Here is a 12,057-nt window from a genome sequence, read left to right on the forward strand (position 1 = left end):
ATACAATCATGCCATACTGTAATTATTGGAGTGAATCGTAAATTCATACAATAACATAGAGGCACAATAATTAATTTCCGCAACATAACATCACCAAATGATTGTTTATTCTGCTTGCAACATGTTCCATACATGCCAAATTTTTATGTCAAACACAACTGGAAATCCATTAAATAGTGCAATTGTCACAAATAGTACATGCATAGTTCCAACAACATCATAAGGGTACATCATGAAATGGAGACCTACATACGAGTTCATTACATAATGATCAAGAATAAAGAGCTAAGACATCAAGCTGACTACTACTACAACTAAGCTACTCCTAGGAGTGGTCGCTGTCGACGTCGGACACACCATCACCGTGGTCATCCTCCCAAGGCTCCACTTCTTCATCTTCAGGCTCTTCTTCAGCATCCATCTCCATGCCATCATCCTTAGCAATCAATACATTAGGGCCTTCTTCCACTACTGGTGCTAGAGGAATAATTGGGTTGATTATGTTGTTGAGGCGATGAACATCAATCTGATGAATGAGCTACTGCTCCCTTTACTCAAACTCAGTGGCCTGCCTAGCAGCCTAGAATACTATCCTGATCCTAGCTGCCTCTCTATTTTTAGCAAGATGAATGACCTCATCCCACTTAGCATAGACACCCTATAATTCATCCCTCGCTGCATTTCTCTCCCTCACTGTAAGGCCAAACTACCTCCGGTGAGCTGCTAAGGCTATCCTGAAGTATTTCATGCTAAGCTGCCCTGATTGCCCTTCGGTGCCTATGCACATGTGCTCTCATTCTGCGCTGTGTAGCCTGAGCCCTTTGGAGCTCTAGGATGTAGTTGATGTAGCTATCTTGGTGTGAATAAAACATCCTCATGACTGCATACATAGCACTCATTGCAGCATTATTGTTTCTAGCTCTTTCATCCCTGTCTCTGACTAAAGCATTACCTCCTTGCTGGGCCCAAATAGTCTATGATGCATCAACACGGGGAAAAGATCCAACTAGCCCATTCATAAGCTCATCCCTGAATTTCTGACAAATCTCACAAAGAACCTCAAATGCGGCCACTTGGGCACCTTCCCATAGGGTCTATCCATCTGACTCTACACTCCACCCCTACCACTAAGGATTTTCCTCATGGGCTATGATAGTGACTCACACATCATACCATCTCTATCCTTCAGTTACCACTTCCCTCCAAAAGTATTGAGGCGGTTCAGTGTACCCGACAGAGTTTAGCACCCACCATAGTAAGGTGGGAGTCCCAAACAATGCGAGAAAGGTGTTGCTAGCAACTGGGGCTCCTAGGGCTGTCATCTATAACAAAAGGTTACAACTGAGTGAGACAACGCGATGATAGATATGAGTTACTTAACCATAAGATCATTTAAGGGGGAAACAATGCAGGAACATGGTGAATGGTGTACCATGATATATGCTCATTCCGTACGTCCTCACAAACTTAGAAAAATAATTCCTAATGACATACGCGGTGGTATACATACGTTCTCTCAATATAATTGTAACTAAATGAGCTACATGTTTCGTTGTTAGTGTACCTATAGAAAATTCATTTTAGCCCAACCCAATAGATATAAGTATAGAAATGTAAATCTGGGCTCTAGGTTGCAACTAAATACTTCCATATATGTATACCCATACATATACTTCCATACCAAAGCTACCTGATGACAATTTATACCCACAATTAAATACGCACCATACACACATGCAAGCATGCATATACAGTCGTATCAAAACTAGCTCTCCCTGACCGCACGCTCACATCTTGCCGTCATGCCACTCATCAACATACCTTCTTACCTTGGCATAGATGTATTTGATCCATACATTACAACTCAAGTGAATGGCATCCATACTATAGCACGCCGTATGGACAATGAAAGTAAAAACCCCCATGTTAGTACTTAAATAGCCACCTAAAAGTCCTTAACTGGGCATAAAGGAGATTGCCACTGGCACACTTTAGATTTTTATAACACAAAACCTTTGTTTTTAAATACACATATGACAAGTTTAATGTTGAATCCTTGCTCTGATGCCCGCTATCACAAAACCATCCAATTTATAAGAGCACAAGTACAATAGCAATCACCGAAGCGATCAAACCGTCATACTTGAGCCCATATAAACCCGGTAATCCAACAAAATCACGAATGATCTCAAACAACCAACATACAAACCAAGATCATAGAGATTCAATGTAACCAGTCACATGTTACATCATAGTTCACAAATAATTCTCATACATTAGAGTTCGAATAATTATTACAAACCAAGTTTGAAAGTAGCAGAAGTAAAGTAGTTTAGCATCAACACCCCACATAGTTTAATACAAAGCTAGTTTCATAGTCATCTCCAACCAAAAGCACAAGGGTGAGATAATAAATAGAATGACCATTGCCCATGGTCCTAGTCCTCATCCACTGTAGGAGCAAGGCAGTTCTTGTAGTAGCCGTGATACATAACATTATCTGCAACAATGGGAATAAAACCCTAAGTACAAGAAGGTACTCAGCTAGACTTTCTCGTCCAACTAATATACTAAGACACTAAGGAGTATGCAAGGCTTTATAAGTAGAGCTAGTAGACATTATTTGTAGAAAAAGCATAAGTTATCCAACATATCTTTAATTGTGAATCACCAGTTATTAATCCTATCTCATACTAGATTAGCAACTATCCTATGCCAAACATGTTGGTACCATTAAGTCATCACAATAATAACCATATCCAGTTGAGTTCTTGCATAATCTCATAACTAACATTTCTATCATTTACTACGATGAAGTGTACTCCTGTCAGTTCTCACTATCCGAGAGAGACGGCGATTCAAATCAATTCCTACCCAGCTGGGGAATTATTCCTAACACACACCCATACTTCCCTATTGGTGTCGCATCAGGTCACCTTTGGGACAACTCAAGTACAATCGTGGGTAGGACCAGCGCTGCACCCTCAAAGATACAACTAATCTGCCATGGGTGCTCAGGACTCTAAACCACACTTGGGCTTATGCCATTGGCTCTCTGCACATCCTTACTACCTCTAGGGTGCACACTTTAACTGCTTGTGTCCTCAGCACTTTAACGACTTATCCAGCCAACTATGTGAGAGGCATGCGTTCAACTTGACAAGATAAACCTCCAACAGCTGGTTTTTAAATGACACAAACGGAATCACTATGTTACCACAACATAAGACTCTGCCCGGTCTCCATTTATTCAACAATACTAGGTTGTGTTCCACGATAGCACAATATAGCCAACCATGATCAAGTTATCACCTATAGCTCGCAGGTGACAGGAAATCACCCAACTTCTACCGTTCTAAGCATAGCTAAGCATAATAAGTGTTCCTAGACTTAAATAGGATTCATGATAGATATTTCTAGTCAAGGAAGGTAATATGCAGCAAGTGTTTCCAAACAACTCCTGTGACATAATGCATCAATACGAATAACTTTAGGTGACATTAATAAAGTAGGGAGGCTTATAATGCTATGGGGCTTGCCTTTCATGAACGTTGTTGGCTGATGATCGGGGCACTCCAGAAGGTGATCGACTTCAGGCTCTTCTTCTCTAGGAACCTCCTAGTGCTGCACTTCTTGACCCTCCTCCTGTGGATTGACATCGAGCTCCACCAATGTGATCTCCTCAGTGGCACCTATTGCATGCATATGCATAAGTAAGTCTCATGTATGCATAAGAGGGATCATAGATGATGTGATATGGAAAGGTACATGCTGCTATAATGATGTTAAGTTACACCATGATAGAAATGCTAACTCCATACTAACTGAGTAGGTGCATATCTCTTCTCTATGTACTTACCAATTCCACACAATGCAATTTCTAAGCTACACATGGCAGTTACAAGTTCACATAATAACTGAAGTTCTACTAATCCAAATTTAGTGATCTTGGAGTTTCTAGAAAGCTTATAAAATTGCCTACAACTTGTATTTAATTACCAAAAGCTAATTCACAATCTATCCTAACCAAAACAGGCAATCCATCCAGTGCTTTCCAGAAAATTAAGAGAACATGCATTTTGGAAGACTAACTTTAAACAACTGTAAGTCCTAAACCCTTAGGCCTATTGCCCTGAAATTTTAACACAAGATAGATGAAGAAGTTCCCTACAAATTTGTTAATAACCATTTCTATAGAAAACATCATTTTCACTATGCAACAAACCCCACCACAGAATCTGTCCTAAAACAACTTTACATTGAATTATAAAGCAACAATATTTTTACTACATATAAGCATTCAAAATTTGACATCCCCAAGTATACCAACAGTTCAATCATATCAAATGCACTCAAGGAAACATAATGGTAAAGCCGAAACTATTGATTTGAATGCCTTTATTAATTTAATTAGATAATTACAGAAAATAACAAACATATATCAAATTGCACAATAAATTCTTAGAAAATTACAGTGGCTTAAAAGTGCTCTGAATAGACTACTGTAAAAGTTTCACACCATTTTAACATGTATAACATCCTTTACAAAAATGACAAGCTAGCAAGGCCTATTTTAGTGAAAATAGTAAACCCTATAGAAAAGTGTCAAACAACAGATTATATATTTTCTCTAGCATCATATTAGTGCCATACAACTGTACACAAATTTGCATATCAATATGTTACATATTTTTATCCCTACAATTTTCCTTAGAAAATACCATTTATTACTAGATAAATAGAAAGACCATACTTCAATTAAGTTTACAGCAAGTTTATTATTTTTTCCTAGCTAGAGCATGTCAATACAAAACCAACAAAATTGGAATCACAATTTTATGAGTTTTCTAGCTCAAGATATCTATTTTACAAGATTACTTACATTCAAAAAGCACTTATTTAAATACATTTTAATCACTAAGAAAAATATCATAAACTGTACATTTCATATTTTTATAAAAAACTACACTTCATGAGAATTACAACAAAATTTGGGTCATAAGAATTGGACCTCTAAAACTCCACTTATGATTTTTCAAAGTTGCATGCAAATATGAAAAAAATGAACTATCTTTTCACTCTAAGCCACTGACAGCCGGGACCCATGCATCAGACGGGCTCGTATGTCAACGACGGCAAAATAGAGAAACAACGCGGGATGGTCGGCGTTCGCCGACGGCGAGCTTCTCCAACGATGACACTGGAACTACCGTGATCACCAAGACATCCCAAACCTATTGAGCTATCTAGTTGGACCTATTGCCAGAGCTAAGCATGACGGTGGCAGTCATGGCGGTGCTGCGGAGTGAGTCATCGGTGAGGCATCGGAGCTGGCTATGACGACTCGATCTAGGGCTCGGCCAAGCTTCTATAGGCTACAGCGAAGCTAGTGCACCAACTCGCGTGACCCGCGGTGGTCGAAGACGGCCCAGCCACGACCACGGGACACAGCGGCAGAACAATGGCGAGGGCCGCACGTGGCACGATGGCTTACCGTGCACTTCTAGCTAGCAATGCGGGAGCGGTGATACGGTGGGATCAGGATGGAGCTACTGCAGTGGCAAATGAGCAACATGGTGTGAGCTAGGGCTAGTAATGGTGACGGCAGAGCTGCACTGAGCTGCTACGGCTATTGTGGATGGAGGCAAGAGCGAAGGAGGAAGCAAAGCGGGAAATGAGAGCATAGGGGCATCATGGGCGAGCGTGGGCATAATGTGGTGCTCTTTGGCCCGATCTGACCTAGCTGGTCAGGACGTTGGCAACACGTGGCCTCCACACGGCGGCCAAACTCTAACATGGTCGACCACTATTGGCCTAGCTGCTTCGGCCATTAGAGCCCATGATACCGACTGACTGTGCGAGTTGGCGACGATAATTCTCCTAATCCATAGCTCCTTAGCACAAACAATCTTAACTACATTTGTAGCCCTACATACCATCTACAATATCTCTTAAAGGATTCAAGTATAATTCTCAATGGTTAGCAAGAAAAATGATCCCAAAGTCAGATCAACGAAACTGTAAATGCGCCAAGACATAGAAATTTCCTAAGTGTTGAAAAATAGTGAAATGTTGATTTTTGTGTGCTCAAAAAGACCAAGCTATGCACTGAATTAGCTCATGATCCAAAAATAAAAGTTGTTGCTCTACTCAAATACTACAACTTTGCTTAAGGGTGCTTTGCCATGCAAATAATCTATGACATAGTTCAAACTAGGTCAAACATACATCTTAAATTTGATGACTTACACCATAAATAGGACTTGGAGACTCAACTAGGCTTAGTCATGAATACCAAAGTTGTTCCTTATGCTATTCTAAGCATGTTTAAGGTATTCCCAAGGTTCCACACACATTTCATACATTGGTTACATGGAAACCCTAGCATAAGTGAAGCAATTAAGAAATCACACATGCAATATAAGACAACTTAGATGGAATACATGATATGCTTATGATCTTGGATGCTCAATGATGATTTTGATCATGCAATGTCAAGGTTAAATGCTTGCTTAACACCTAGGGTGTTACAAAGCGTATCTACCACCCAATGGCGTTGAGGTGAGTCATCAGCTCCCCTGTTTTTCCTATTTTTGTCATATTTCATTGTGACTCATGCTTTTTGTCCTTTGGCGCTGGCGCCAAAGAAGAGCGTTGGCCTTCAAGCGAGGCAGCAGCTGTCGGCTGGTGTCTCACCTATTTTAGGTGGGAGCAGCACTAGTGTCACTGCATCACCGACCGGTCAGATGCTGCCCATGGTGGCACCTATTCCCTCGGTGGGACGAGCGGACATGAGGGCTCCAGGGATGCCTTTTAAGGTCACAGAGCAACCGACGATGGTGGTGATACCGCTATTGACGATGGGGTGGATGGGGCTGCTGACCATGCTTGTGGCACTGATGTAGGTGGAGGTGGCGGCACCTAAGGAACCAGGGTGACCCACGCCATTGGCGGCCTAGGTGATAGAGCCTAGCGTGGGTTGGATGGGGGGAGGGGACAAGGCCGAGGGGTCCCCAAAGGTCATGGTGTTGGGAGAGGAGTTAGTGTTCATACCGCTGACCCCTTCCATCGTTGGAGGGAGTGTCCCGGTGGGGATGTCATGTCAAGGAGGGTCAACAGTGACCAGGACCGGTAGGGAGCCATCCTTGGCCCTAACGCCAGTGGGCTATGACTCGCCTGCATGGAGTGATCCCCTGCTCTAGTGGGTGAGTCAGGAGGATCCGACATCGATGTTCTTCACTCTCACCACCGCCGTAGAGAGCATGGAGCAGGAGAACCTCGATGTGGGGATCACATCCGTGCTCGAAGCCCTAGACCATGCTAGAGGTGCCTAGCATGACATTGTTGTTCCCTCTAGCTAGGTATTTGCTTGACACTGCTTCTCGCCCTTTTCTTTCTCTATATGCTTTTGTATTCTGACCATCATCTCCTTTCAGTCCCTTATCGCTCGCAGCCGGGAGAAGTCTCGTTTCCTTCATGAGCAGAAGGAAACCTGGGACCGCCTCATCGAGGAGGCATGGCTACATGGGGATGTGACTACTTAGCTTGTTGCCACCCAACAGAGGGTGGCCGAGCTGACTCCCCTTGCCAAGGAGGCAGATAGTCTTCGATCGCGGGTGGCCAAGGCCCATCGTCATATTGATGAGGCCAAGAGGGCGTTCGAGGCCCTATTAGTGAGATCATGGAGGGACGACGAGGAGGCCACCATGGTTAGGAAGGAGCAGGACAAGCTGCTCTAGAAGGATATGGAGACCTACAAGTGGATCCTCGACCTCCTAGCCGAGGTTGAGAAGGAACAGGAGCTAAAGCTGGGGGCTGAGGAGAAGCTCGTGGCCCTAGAGAAGAGGGCGAGTCTAGATGCCACGGTGGTTGTCCGGCTGCGCAAGGAGTAGGATGAGCTACTCCAAACCATGGAGAGGCTCTACTTAGAGCATGGCGTGGCTCGCAAGGAGAGTGACCAGGCCCTCTAAGAGTGTGACTAGGCCTACCAAGAGTGTGATGACGCACAGTAGAAGGTCAGCTCCCTCTAGATCAAGCTCAGAACTACGACAACCCAGAAACTAGAGGCCAAGAGTGTCTCTATTGGGTAGGCCATGTACCTCACCGAGGCGAGGTGGAATCTTTTGGTGGAGAGCGACGAGCTCGGTATCTTGAGCGCCACCCTCAGAGTTTTCTACGATGACCTTGAGGTGGTGCGATTAGAGGGAACCAGCTCACTCATGCCCGTGCTGTTGAGATTACTGCCCGGGTGCGCTAGCTCAAGAGGAATGTGCTTCATGCCTGGGGTCAACCAATCCTTCGCAATTGCTCATTCTCATTATGGGGACAACATTGACCTGGAGGCGATGAGCCACCGCTTTATGCCTGGCTATGAAGTCCACAAGCTAGAGGAGATGGAAGCGACGGTAGCACCCCTTTCATAGGACCTGGCGAACAGAATAGATAACATAGTTCTCCCTCGAAGGGGTTAGTTAGCCAAATAGGTCAAGTAATCATTCATGTAACAAGCGAACAAGCTCCAATCCCTCTTGTACTGTCCAAACAAACTTATCATTTTGTTTTGGTTGATCAAACTTGTTTTTTCCTCCCTTTTTATGTGTGAAAAAGGGGGCTAATGTGTTCCGACACTTCCATTTGTTAAGACCATAGAGCTCGAGGTGTAGGAGAGAAACTCTGATCATGTTGGTAAGCAAGAGCGCTGTAGCCGCTGGGGCGTAGGTTTCTTGGAATCTGACTAGCCTTGCTCAGTTGTTCATTTCTAGGGAACCTTGCCACTAGTTTTTTAGCGTGAGGAAGGGGTTAGATGCGGCGACCATTGCAAAAAGCATGTATATATGCCCTTATCAACCCCCGAGTGAGACCCGATCCCTTGCCATTGCTAGGGTCGAGTGTCACTAAAGATCGAGGAGAGGATAGCGAAACTAGTAGGAGAAAGCGTCTCTTGTTTTCATACATACCCTCTGCCTAGGATCTAAGCTATCATTTTGCAACCATGTGTTTGGTCTCCTTGCGAGTCAAACTTTCCTTGAGTCCCCATGCATAGCATGGGTGTGGTCGAGGGTTGGCTTGTCTTTGTGATCATTGTCCCATCTATGGTTTCCGCAACCGGAGGAGCTGAGCTAACGACACTTGCCTCGATGGCTCGAGTGTCGCGCTCAGTGAGCTCGCTAAGGGGCATATTCGAGTGGAATCTAGGTTCGTTGTTTGTGATGGGGTCAGCAAAGCCCACATGGGGCATCCCCCTGCTCCTTAACCCACCTTCTAGCAGATGCCTGAGCTATACCAGAGGGTGACTTAGATGGCCCGATGGCCTGCCCTTAATGGGGATTCTATGGGCTTGGCTGGATGTTAGGATCGAACAAGAAGGTTGAGATGACCCTATTCGCTTCTAGGCAGGTTGGGTGAAGGACACTGGGGCTCATCTATGTTTTCTCCCCTAGCTGTTGTTCAACATGAGGTGGCATGTGCCCTTCATGGGTCGGCCTTTGAACCCTAGTCTCCCAATTTAGGGTTAGGCAGCTTGAGCCCTTGAGCCCCATGGGGCTCGGTAGGGGTCAGCCATGTTTCATGTGTCACCCTATCCTTAGTTTCTACAACTAGAGGGGCTGAGCTAACGACACTTGCCTTGATGGCTCGAGTGTCGCGCTCGATGAGCTCGCTAACGGGCATGTTCGAGTGCAATCAGAGTCCATCATCTGTAGATGGGTCGGCATAGCCCTCATGTGGCATTCCACTGCTCCTTAACTCACCTCTCGATAGATGCCCGTGTCACTATGGAGAGTGACTTAGGTGGCCCGCTGGCCTCCCATCGATGGAGATTGTATGGGCTTGGCTCGTGGTTAGAATCGAACGAGAAAGGTCAAAATGTCCCTGTCTGCTTCTAAGCGAGGTCAGGCAAGGCCACTGGGGCTCATCTTGGTTTTATCCCCTAGCTCTATTTGATGCGAGGCGGCCTCGAGCCCTTCGTAGGCCGGCCTTCAAACCTCGATCGATCACCGCTCATATCGAATGAGAGGACTACCGCTTCATGATGTGATGTGAAGGGTTGTGATGTAGTAATTGCATATGTAATGCTTGGATGTATGGGATGAATGAATGGATGAATGAATGAATGCATGCATGAGAAAGGATGAATGAATGATCATGCAATGGAAAAGAAAGGTGGGGTCAGTAAAGTTACCTCGATGGCTCGAGTGACGGTTCGGGGAGCTCTTACTGGATATGTTCATGTGGGGTTCGGATCTAACATTCGTGATGGAGCCAGCGTAACCTACATGGGGCATCCCACTACTCCCTATCTATCTCTCGGTAGTGGTTTGAGCCATCCGATCGACCTAGGTGACCTGCTAGCCTCTCCTTAATGGAGATTCCATAGGTGGGCCCCTCTAAACCCTTCCCGAGAAGGTGGAGGCTAAAGCTTGGGGTGCGTGGGGCAAAGACTCTAATCACACTAGTGAGCAAAGATGTCATTGCCATCAGGGCATAGGTTTCTCACAGTCCGACTAGCTTTACTCAGTGCTTGTATCCACACACCCTGCCTTCAGTTTTTTACGTGAGGAGGGGTCGGGCATAAAGAATGTATACCAAATAGACACTCTTGCTAGCCCCTAAGTGAGGCCTGACCCCCACCGTTGCTAGGGTCAGGGGCTTGGTAGTGAATTTAATGCGCGTAAAGTAATGGTGACCCACCTCTCGGTAGTGGCTTTGAGCCGTTCGATCGACTTGGGTACATGATTTACCTCTATGGTATGAGTGATGGGTTTGGGGAGCTCTTACCAGATATGATCAATCAGAATCTTGGTCTGTCGTTCATGACAGGGTCGGCATAAGCCACATGGGGCATCCTGCTGCTACCTACCTATTTCTCGGTAGCGGCCAAGCCATCAGATCAACTTGTGTTACCCGCTGAGACTAGACTTACCTACGGAGATAGAGGATGAGAACATCTCATGTAAGAATTTACTTAGGTAGATAAGCTAGGTAGAGAACTTGTAATAAATGGACAAACTCTTAAATTTTGTTGTAGCAAAACAGATTTTTAGCCCTTCTCCCTTTTTGTATAAAAATGTTAGTGCATCCTGACCCTTTCCATCGTTAAGGTCATAAAGCTTAGGGTGCGGGTGAGCAAATTCTGATCATGATGGTGAGCAAAGGCATCATAGCCACTGATGCATAGGTCTCTTGTAGTCCAACTAGTTATACTCAGAGTTTGTTCCAGCAACCCTAGGTCCTAGGTCCTAACATGAAAGGTGGTCAGGCACAGAGAATGTTTGCTATATGGATAGACTCTTAAACGTGTATCGACTCTTTCCTGTGGCTAAGGCCAAAAAACCTAGGGTGTGGAGAAAAACTCTGATTACACTGGTGAGCAAAGATGCCTTAGCCACTGAGGCATAGGTTTCTTGCAGTTTGACTAGTTTTACTCAGCATTTGTTTCCACAAACTTTGCTTTTGGGTCTTAATCATGAGAAAGGGTCCGACATAGAGACTGTCTACCAGATAGATATGCTCTTATTAGCCCCCGAGTGAGGACCAAGCCCCCACTGTTGCTGGGTTTAGGTGTCACTAAAGGTTAGGGAGTTTGATAATGATACTGATAAGAGAAAGTGTGTGTTTATTAAGGGTAAAAGCAATGTAGCTACTCGATGTTCTAGGCATTAGCGAAGGCCTCACCGTCGATGTTCTTGAGCTTGTTGGTGCCTAGCCAGAGCACTTCCGTGATGATGTATGGTCCCTCCCATGGTGGAGAGAGCTTGTGGTGGTCCTTGCTACTCTGGATGAGGTAGAGGACTAGGTCTCCGACATTGAAGGCCCAACCCCGTACTCGACGGTTGTGGTACCGGCGTAATGCTTGCTGGTACTTGGCCAAGCGGAGGAGGGCAACATCGCGCGCTTCATCCAATTGGTGCATGGCATCCTCAAGAGACTCCTCAACTCCCTATTCATCGTATGACCTGACCCTTGGTGCTCCATAGTTTAGGTTGGTTGGGAGGATAGCCTTAGAACTATAGACCATGATGAATGGTGTGTAGCCGATAGCTCAGCTGGGGTCATCCT

This window comes from Miscanthus floridulus, chromosome 15, assembly GCF_019320115.1.
Source record: "Miscanthus floridulus cultivar M001 chromosome 15, ASM1932011v1, whole genome shotgun sequence".
Taxonomy (NCBI): Eukaryota; Viridiplantae; Streptophyta; class Magnoliopsida; order Poales; family Poaceae; genus Miscanthus; species Miscanthus floridulus.